This window comes from Phascolarctos cinereus, unplaced genomic scaffold (assembly GCF_003287225.1).
Source record: "Phascolarctos cinereus isolate Bilbo 61053 unplaced genomic scaffold, phaCin_HiC Scaffold_8;HRSCAF=390, whole genome shotgun sequence".
In the NCBI taxonomy this organism is placed as follows: domain Eukaryota; kingdom Metazoa; phylum Chordata; class Mammalia; order Diprotodontia; family Phascolarctidae; genus Phascolarctos; species Phascolarctos cinereus.
In genome coordinates, this window is record NW_027556291.1 from 67,753,343 (window position 1) to 67,764,782 (window position 11,440).

Below are 11,440 nucleotides of genomic sequence, written 5' to 3' on the forward strand. Positions count from 1 at the left end.
CCAACATTTTGGCTATAAATCCATATCATGCTAATTTGGGTCTTTCTTATATTATTTTTATTAATTGGATGATTATTACATCGTATATGGGTCTTACAAGTAATATGATTTCAAAATAGAAATCTTCTCCTTAATAAGCTTACCATACTTAACATCTTGTTTTCATGATCAGAATTCTTTGATATTCATTTGTATTAACAGAAATAAAGGCAACAGTATTTACTAAAAAAAATACAAATAACTCTCTTTGCTTTATATGCACATATTGTGGTTTTGAGGGCTTTATTTACCTAGACAAACAATTGACAATAATCTCACCAAACACTTTTGGCAGTGTGGTGGAAAAGATGAGCTTTTTGGTTTAAGTTTTCTTTAGTTTCTTTGTTAGTTTTTCTTACACATCACTGATGCCCAGTACAAATCACATTGGAATAAATAAATGATCTCCTACAAAAAATCCAACTTCTTATTTTTTTAATTAGTTAAAAATACTCAACATTTGGGCTATCAAATTGTATATGTGAAAATAAATCCATGTGATTTGTGAGGTTTTCCACTCTAAGGCCCCTTCCCCAAGAGATGATTTTTTCCCTCTGAGCCCTCCCACCTGTAGCATATAGTGATTTGGAGCTGACTCCAAGAGCCGACATTCTGTGCCCTAAGCACTCTCTTTGTTCTGATTTCCCCTCTTCTCTGGGCCCTGCTGCTTTCTCATTCTCGTCTCCCTGGCAACTCCCAGGTCTGGTACTCTGTATGTGCTCACATCCTCCTGTTTCTGAAAATTTCCACTCCCAACCCCTCTGCCTCTGCCACCCTTTCTTCTCCAGACCCTCAGAATTCTGACTTTGCACCTGCTGTAGCCTCAGCCAGCTCATGATCCTGAAAATGATCTGTACGGATTTTTTTTTTACTGTATAATTATTACAATGCACATGCATCTTCCCTGTATACAAAAGAGAGACAGAGAGAGAGAGAGAGAGAGAGAGAGAGAGAGAGAGAGAGAGAGAGAGAGAGAGAGAGAGAGAGAGAGAGAGAGAAGGGATATCAGAGCAGAGAATGCCCTGAGACTCCAAAGGGAAGATTATGGAATGTCCTGAAAATCACCATGTTTGATTGGGAGGCATTGTCTGGGAACAAAAAAGATTGGCTCTCAGTGGGTCTCAGAATGGATATTGTCATAAATGAGAAAAATTCATTCTCAGATGTGTTCTTACTTGTTCCAAATATTTACCTGTTATAGACCATTTAGTGAACAATATGAAGCCAGATTGTTCTTAAGAGAACAAACCTAAATTGAAATTCAGTTTTCAGTATGTACTGTTGATAGAAAAAAAAAAAAGTTCTGATATCCTTAACCTCAGACATTCCAGGTTCCGAGGTCTACACCTTGGGAAGAATTCAGTCTTCACAATACATTCCTAATTTTTCCATTGGAAGAATGCACTGCCATACTGGGAAATTCTGTATTCTATGTTCCAGCCTACAATCAATTTGCCCACCTTTAATGGCTCATGGAAGTGCAGACATTCAGTTTTCTAAGGACTTTTATAGATTTGAGATTCTCATGTCTAAAGAACACCCTCCTGAGACCTCTTAGGTTTGTCTGGGCATTTTCTGCTTCAGTTTATTTTATTATTTTATCCAATGAACACATTTGGATCTTAGATATATAGTGATTTCCAAACTGAAATTGTCTTATCATAAGAGTCTAATGCCTAAAAACACAGAATATCCATTATCACTAACATTACTATCAATTTTAATCTTTATCAGTGAAGAAATTGCAGAGGATTTCATTAGTTTTAGCATACAGGTATTTGCGTTTGCTGGGTGTTTTTGAGTGGCCATAAAATAGATAATATTTTCATCATGCTTTGAAAGATCTGTATTTAAGGATGTAAGCATTTTTAAATTTTTGCATGACCAATGCCAATTACAATGGAAAGCAGAATTTATATTTGATCACATCAGAGAAATAGATCTTTGCCTTGTTTTATAAATTACCTACAACAGGTCAATATTTAGGCCAACTTATATACAGGAATAAATTCTTGCCATTCATGACATTTTCCATTCTAAGGCCCATTCATGGCCAATCATTTCTGTTCTCAGAGAAGGCTTAGCAATCAAATATGATAGTTTCTAGGCTATTTCAAGATCTACCATCAGGACTCTCAGGGCATTCTCTGGTCTGATATCTTTTATTCTACGAGTTCTACCACCTCCATTCTCTCAAACATGGCTACTCTACACCATATTAGAAAATCCCCCTGTTTCTGACAATTTCCATTCTTAGCCCATGAAGATCTCCCAATGTTCCTCTTCTATTCCATCCCAACATTGCTATTATAGATTCTACAGATGAAGCAAGCTCAGGACTCTGGATTCAGACTTTTCCTGCAAGCTCACACAGTCTTCATTCCAGGGGACCTCCAAGATCTCTTATTCTGGCTTCACTTTCCAATGCACATCCAGAGGCAAGACTCAACTCCCAGCTCTGACATTCTGTATATCATTCTTGGCTACTTATATCTCCACATGAAGCTTCCCCAGAAGCCTAGACTTACAGTGGCCTACAGACCATCCAACATTTTGCCTGTAAATCCATATCATGTTAATTTGGGTCTTTCTTATGTTTATTTTTATTAATTAAATGATTATTATGTGGGTCTTACAAATAAGGTGATTTCAAAATAGAAATCTTCTTGATAAGCTTACCTTACTTATCATCTTGTTTTTGTGATCAAAATTCTTTGATATTCATTTTTATTAATACTCATAAAAGGAAAAGTATTTACTAAAAAATAAAAGTAACTATCTTTGTTTTATATGCAGTATTGTGGTTTTGAGGGCTTTATTTAGCTAGACAAACAATTGACAATAATCTCACCAAACATTTTTGGCAGGGTGGTTGAAAAGAAGAGCTTTTTGGTTTAAGTTTTCTTTAGTTTCTTTGTTAGTTTTTCTTACGCATCGCTGATGTCCAATAAAAATCATATTGTAATAAATAAATGATCTCCTACAAAAAATCTATCCCATTTTTTAATTAATTAAAAATACCCAACATTTGGGCCTACTGAGTATATACATGAAAATAAATCCATTTGATTTGTGAGGTTTTCCATTCTAAGGCCCCTTCCCCAGGACATGATTCCTTCTCTTTGAGCCCTCCCACCTGTAGCAAATAGTGCTTTGGAACACACTGCAAGACCCAACATTTTCTGCTGTAAACACTCTCTTTGTTCTGATTTCCCCTCTTCTCTGAGCCCTGCTGCTCTCTCATTTTCATCTCCATAGCAACTCCCAGGTCTGGTACTCTGTATGTGCTCACATCCTCCTGTTTCTGAAAATTTCCACTCCCTCTGCCTCTGCCACCCTTTCTTCTCCAGACCCTCAAAATTCTGACTTTGCACCTGCTGTAGCCTCATCCAGCTCATGATTCTGAAAATGACCTCTACAGATTTTTCTTTTTGTTTTTTATTAGATAATTAGTACAATGCACATGTATCTTCCCTAGACACAAATTTGCAAAATGAACCTGTCTCTGTTCTAAGTCCTCAGCATGCTACACATTCATTTTATTGTCCAAACATATTCTTTCTCACGTTCCTTGTTAGTAATATCAATAGTAGCCTAGACTAAAGGAGAACATATAGAACATATACATTTGCTTTGGTATCCAAGCCATTTCAGTTTGGGGATTTTTTTGACTTGCCACTATAAAGAAAGCACTTTAACTAGAATCTTTTAGCTATGTAGTTGTGAATTTGTGATTTGTTTGAAAGCATCCCTATGACAGAATATTTATTAAATTGGAAGAAAGTTCTCCCTCCTTCTGGTTTTTGAAATTCCTTACAACTGGCCAATATTTTGCCTCAGTCAGAATAGATATGAAAATAAATCTTTGCCATTTATGATACTTTCTATTCTAAGGCTCCTACCTTCCCTTCTCAGAGTTCTCAAGAGGTCTAAAAAGGTGGTTTGTCCCCATTCAAAAGTCTGACCTTTTGTTTTCTAAGGTTTTGTTTTGTTCTCATATCCCCACTCCAACTTAGACATTCAGAGTTAGGACTTATACTCAGCTAGGAAATTTAGCAAGCCAAATTTCAGCCACCTTCAACAATCTCATTTATGTGAAGGGACAGCCCAGGCATTAAGTGTGCTAAAGACGTTCTAAGGCACGAAATTGTTGGTTCCAAGGAAACACCCTCCCATCATCTATAAATTTCATTTCAATTGCAGATATCATGATCTGGAAACAGTTCTGTTTCTTATGAGGCTTCAGGATTTAAAATCTAGGTTTTCTTTTTGTTAAAAAAAAATTCTATATTCATTATCAATATTAAGCACATCCACGGCAGCCTTTATCATAGAAAGATCTTTGTGGAATTATATTTGTTTCCTGGAGCTTGTGTATAATACATATATATATATACACACACAATATTGTTATGCATTATAAATCAAGTATATAATATATGTTTTATATATACACATATATACATATACATATACAAATATACACACACATATATATACATATATATATATATACACATATATATATATATACATATATATATAGATATACACATATATCTATATATATACATACATATATATATAATAGTTGGTTGTTGTCCATTCTTGAAGAGGACTAAAATGACATCACTATGTTAGAGTCAAGTTCCAATATGTCTGACTGTGGCTAATCAGACCAATATGAGCTTGGGAGGCTCTACCACAGGCCGGGCACATATAGGCCATGAGAACATTTAGGGTGGAGATGCCTCTAAATTTGCACATCTCACATTTCCTTTGAGCTACTTCAATTCTGCTTTGCTCATAGAGCGCAACAACTCTGATGTGGGCACGCCATGCTGGGCGGTCCTACGCTAGTGTCTTCCATGTCACATAATCAATTCCAAAGTTCTACAGAGAGACCCTGAGAGTGTCTTTGTATTGTTTTTTCTGTCCACCCAGTGAACGCTTGCCCTGTATGAGTTCTCCATTAAGTAGTCTTTTAGGCAAGTGTACATTTGGCATACAAACAAGGTGGCCAGCCAGAAATAGTTGCGCTCTCTATTGTAGAGTTAAATATACTATAAGGTAATCTTCTCTGTGAAATTTTTAGCTAGCCAAAATGTCACCATTACTTTCAACAAAACTTTTGAGCTGTGTGGTGGAAGATACAAAAAATAATTTTGAGCTTCACAAGAGTATAATATAATGTATATTGAAGTAAATGACTTCTCTAGAAATTCTAAATTCTCCTATTTCATTTCCTTAGAAATGGAAAATATTTTTAAGCACTAAGAATATATTTGAAGTAATCCTTGAAATGGATGACATTTTCCATTCTAAAGTCTTTTCCATAGCAAATGAAGTAGGTTCTCAGACCTCTCAGAGCTGTCACATTTGGAAAATTTGAAGACACCCCAGTTCTGACCTTTTCTGTTCTCTCCTGGATCAAATATCCCTTCTGTTAAAAGCTCTCCTTAATCTCTCATTCTTTTCTCCAAGGCTCCTCCCAGACTGGACATTGTCTCTTCTAAAATCTCATTTCTTTAAGACAATTTCCTTCATCAACCTCTCAACATCTCCCACTCTCGCTTCTAGTCCTTCTCCAAACTGACATCCCTGGTTCTACAGCCTCATCCAGTACAGGATTCTAGTTTGTATATGTCAGTCAAGCTCAGCTATTCTAGGTTCCATGTTTGTTCCAAGAACTGTTCAAGAACTCTGGCTTAACATTCAAGTTACTAAGTTTTCTATTCAGAGATGGAACTTATTGTCATGCTGGGAAAATTTGTCTTCTGACCTCTTGCCTACCACCAACTTGGCAGCTTTGATGACACAATAATGCACACACATTCATTTTTCTAAGAACCTTCATAAACAGGAAAGTCTCATATCTAAGGGAATACCTTCCTAAGATCTTTTGGGATTGTTTTGCTTACATTTCCTTTATTGTTTTATTTTAACAATGCAAACCTTACCCATCTACTATTTCCAAAGAGAATTCTTCTCCCTTTCTACATAACACCATGTTGTAATGCTTCAAAATACCGAATATTCACTACGACAAATAACTACTATCAATAGCTATTTTTATCAATGAAGCAATAGCAGAGGATTGTAGTTTTTCCTTCACATAAATTTTGGGATTGCCATATTAATTTGGGTGGTCATAACATTGATAGTATTTTCACCTTCCTCTCAAGGCTCTGTGGTTAAGGATATCAGATTTTTTTTCTTTTTTTTATCAAAAATGCATATTAAAAATTAAATTAGAATTTAGGTTTGACCTTATAAGAACAATGTACCTTCATCTTGTTTATTAAAAGGCCTATAACAGGTCAATATTTGTATCAACTAAGAATATATCTGAGAATACGTCCTTGCCATTTATGATGTTTTCCATTCTAAGGCCCATTGAAAGACAATCATTTTGTTCTTAGAGATCATCTGGCAATCAAACATGGTGATTTTAAGGATATTCCAAGATCTGCCCTTTGTAGTCTCAGGCACTGTCATTTCTGATATCCCTTCTTCAAAGTGCTCCCCTATTTCTCCCTTCTCTTCCCCATGGCTACTCTGTGCTATGTGCTAAAACTCTCCTGTTTCTGACAATTTCCACTTTCAGCTCCTGAACATCTCCCACTCTCCCTTTTGTAGTCCCTCCCAACACTGGCATTACAGATTCCACCTCTGAATCAAGATTAGGATTCTAGATTCAAAGCTTCCATCTATCCCACTCAGTCTGGCTTCCAGGTATCATTAATGATCTCATTTTCTGGCTTCATTTTCCTCTCCACATTACTACTTCAGAGGCAAGATTTAACTCCTAGTTCAAACATTCTGGATCTATGCTCTACTTCCAATATTCCCATATGAAAAGTATAGGAAGCCTAGATTTTAGTGTTCTAGGGACCATGTAAGATATGACATTTTTGGGTTTTTTGTGAGGCAGTTGGGGTTAAGTGACTTGCCCAGAGTCACACAGCAAATGTGTCAAGTGTCTGAAGCCGTATTTGAACTCACGTCCTCCTGACTCCAGGGCCAGTAATCTATCAACTGCACCACCTAGCTGCCTCAACACTTTTTTTGATTTAAGGCAGGTCACAATAAATTGGGTCAAATTATTTTTAGTTTTCATTATTTGCATTATTATCACAATGTACATGGGTCTTAGGAATATGATGATTTCAAAATAGTTTTCTCCCAAATAATTTCTCTATACTTAACATTTTGTTTTCTTGTCCAAATTTTTTTGAACATGATTTTTAAAAAAGATTAATAGAAACAGCAGTCCTTACTAAAGATAGAAATATAAGGAAGCGCATTTATTTAGATGTGCAGGGCTTATAGTTTTGAGGGAGTTGTTTGAATAGGCAAAAAATTGACAGTAATCTCAGTAAGCCCTTTGAAGAGTGTGGTTGAATACAGAAGAGCGTTTTCATATTTGTTTTATTTAATTTATTTGTTGTTGTTCTTATACATCACAGATGTCCGATAAAATTTATACTAATATAAATGACTGATTTTCTACAAGAAATCGAACTTCTTATTAATTACATTAGTTTAAACTGGTCAGTATTTAGGCTCACACAATTTGTATACACACAGACACACATACATGTAAAAACATTGTTGGCAATCATAAGATTTTCTACTCTAAGCCCCCTATGCTAGCAGATGATTTATCTTCTTTTATCACCCCGTAGCATATCCTGCTTTTCAAGACACTGCAAGATCTGACCTTTTCTGCCCTAAAGGCTTTTTTGTTCTTATATCCCTTCTTCTATGGGCACTGCTGTTCTCTCATTTTTGTTTCCATCGAAACTCCCAGACCCGATACTCTGTGTGTTCAAATCCCTGTGCTTCTGAAAATGTCCATTCCCAGACCCTGAAAATCTACCTCTCTCTCTTTTCTAGGCCCTCACAATTCTGGCCTTGAAGATTCTACCATCTTAGCCAGCTAATGATCCTGAATTTCAAATTTCCTTCAAGTTCTTACCTTCTGGTGTGCCATGAACCATCCCGCATCCCATACTCTCTCTAAGCTTTTCACTCAAAGTCTGGACTTTCAGAGGCAAGACTCATAACCTCCCTAGGAAAATCTGTATTATCACTTCCAGGACCTTAACAACCTAAATACTTGAAAGGTCCCAGGATGTTCTAATGTTCCAAGGACCTGAGAAAAGTTGATATCTTGGAATCTAAAGCTGTAACTTCCTATGATATATAAAGATTTTTCTTTCTTGGATATTTATTACAATGCACATGAATCTCACCACATATGATTTTTTTTTTTACAAATAACCAGTGTGTCTTCTAAGTCCTTAGCAGGCTACATATCATTTACCTCAAAATGGAAAATGTTTTTTTTTCCCCCAGTAAAAATATAGGTAAATTAGTCCTTAAAATTGATAACACCTTCCATTTGAAGTTCCATTGCACAGCAGATCATGTAGGTTCTCAGAACCCTCACAGCTTTAGTATGTGAAAAATTGGAAAAAAAATACCCCAGACCTAAATATTTGTGTCATCTCCTGAATTAGGAATCCCTTCTTCTAGAGGCTCTCTGTCATCTCTCATTCCCTTCTCCAAGGCTCCTCCCAGACCTGACTGTGACTCCTCTAAAATTCTAATTCTTCAGGTAATTTTCCTTTGAACATCTCCCACTCTCTCTTTTCTAGTCAGTCGCCAAACTGACATTTCTGTTTCTACAGCCTCATCTAGCTCAGGATTCTAGGTTGTGCATTTCAGGAAATATTCAGGATTGTGTATTTCCATCAAACTCAAACATTCCAGGTTCCAAGGTCTACCCCTTTGGACAAATTCGGTCTTCACAATGCCTTCCTAATTTTTGCATTTGAAGAGCTCACTGTCATGCTGGGAAATTCTGTATTCTATGGTCTAGCCTACAATCAACTTGCCCACCTTTAACGGTACATGGAACTCCTGACCTTCAATTTTCTAAGGACCTTTATAGATATGACATTCTCATGTCTAAAGGAACACCCTCCTGAGATCTCTTAGGTTTGTTTGGGCATTTTCTGCTTCAGTTTATTTTATTCTTTTATCCAATGAACACATTTGAGTCTTAGATATACAGTGATTTCCAAACTTAAATTGTCTAATCATAAAAGTCTTAATTACATAAGGTCATTTTCTAATGGTTAAAAAAAAAACCAGAATATTCATTATCACTAATACTTCTATCAATAGGAATCTTTATCAATTAAGAAATTGCAGAGGATTGCATTAGTTTTAGCATACAGATATTTGGGTTTGCAGGGTGTTTTATGGGTGACCATAAAATAGAAAGTATCTTCACCATAGTTTGAAAGCTCTATGTTTATGGATGTAAGACATTTTTACATTTTTGCATCAGCAATATAAACCAAAATGTAAAGTAGAATTTATGTTTGATCACATCAGAGAAATAGATCTTTGCCTTGTCTTATAAATTACCTACAACAGGTCAATATTTAGGCCAACTTATATATGGGAATAAATTCTTGCCATTCATAACATTTTCCATTCTAAGGACTATTCATGGCCAATCATGATGATTTTCAGGCTATCCCAAGATCTTCCATCAGGACTCTCAGGGCATTCTCTGGTACAGGAGTGGGGAACCTATGGCTTCGAGACCACATATGGCCGTCTAGGTCCTCAAGTGAGCCCTTTGGCTGAACCCCAACTTCACAGAACAAATCCCCTTAATAAAAGGATTTGTTCCGTAAAACTTGGACTCAGTCAAAGGGCCCCACCTCTGGTCTGATATCCCTTATTCTAAGAGTTCTTCTACTGCCTTCATTCTCTAAAACATGGCTATACTATACCATATTCTAAAATCCCTATTTCTGACAATTTCCATTCTAAGCCCATGAAGATCTCCCAATGTTCCTCTTCTTTCCATCTCAACATTGCTATTATAGATTCTACAGATGAAGCAAGCTTAGGACTCTGGATTCAGAGTTTTCCTGCAAACCCACACAGTCTTCATTCCATATGTCCTCCATGATCTCTTATTCTGGTTTCACTTCCCAATTCACATTCAGACGCAAGACACAACTCTTAGCTCTGACATTCTATATCTGACTCTTGGCTACTTCCTATATCCCTACATGAAGCTTCCCTAGAAGCCTAGACTTGTAGTGGTCTACATTGGCTATAAATCCATATCATGCTAATTTGGGTCTGTCTTATATTATTTTTATTAATTGGATGATTATTACATTATACATGGGTCTTACAAATAAGATGATTTCAAAATAGAAATTTTCTCCTTAATAAGCTTACCATACTTAACATCTTGTTTTCTTGTTCAAAATTCCCTGATATTCATTTGTGTTAATAGTAATCAAAACGATAGTCTTTACTAAAAAAAGAAATACATGGAATTGCCTTTTTTACGAAGTGTGGTTGTGAGGATTTTTTTTTTGTAAGCCAAAAAATTGAAAAAAAACCTCACCAAACACTTTGGTAGTGTAGCTAAAAATAGAACATCTTTTGTTTTGTTATGTTTTCATATTAGTTTCTTTGTACATATATCACTGATTCTCAGTGAATAAACTTTTTAAAAAATATACCTTCTTCTTTGTCCAGTTCAGGATTCTAGGATTCTATATTTCAGGATTATATTCTGTATGTATTCAGGATTCTATATTTCCTTCAAGTTCAGCTCTTCTAGGCTTCAAGACAAAGACCAGTTCAAGAATTTTGGCTTCACAATTCATTCCTAATTGTCTCATTCTGAGTTGTGACTTACTGTCATGCTGGGAAATTCCACCTTCTAAGCTCTGGTCTCCGAGCATCTTGACTGTTTAAATTTTACATGTAAGCCCAGACATTCACTTTTGTAAAGACCTTCACAGCTAGGAGATTCTCATATCTAAAAGAACAATCTCCTAATATCAGGTTTGGCTTATTTTGCTTAAGGTTAGTTTATTGTTTTATTTGAACAATGCATGTGAGTCTAGCCCATAGACTGATTTTCAAACAACAGACTTCTCCTTTTATAAATCAATGTTACAAAACACCATATGGCCAAAAATACTAAATAACCATTATAACTAACACTACTACCAAGAGCTATCTTTATCAATAAATTAATTGAAGAGGTTTTATTTTTTGTATGGTTATTTTCAGTTTGTTTGTTTTGGGTAGCCATAAAATAGATATTATTTTCACAATATACTACAGACTGTATGGTTAAGGATATAAGATTTTTTTTTCCTTTACTGAATCATCAATGCAGCCTAAAAATGAAACTTGAATTTATGTTTGATCCCCTAAGGACAACTACCTTGTCTTTGTTTTTTAAATGACCTAAAACAGGTCAATAATTTGGCCAAATAAGAATATATCTGAGAATACATCTGTGGCATTTATAATATTGTCCATTCTCAGGCCTATTCAGAGCTGA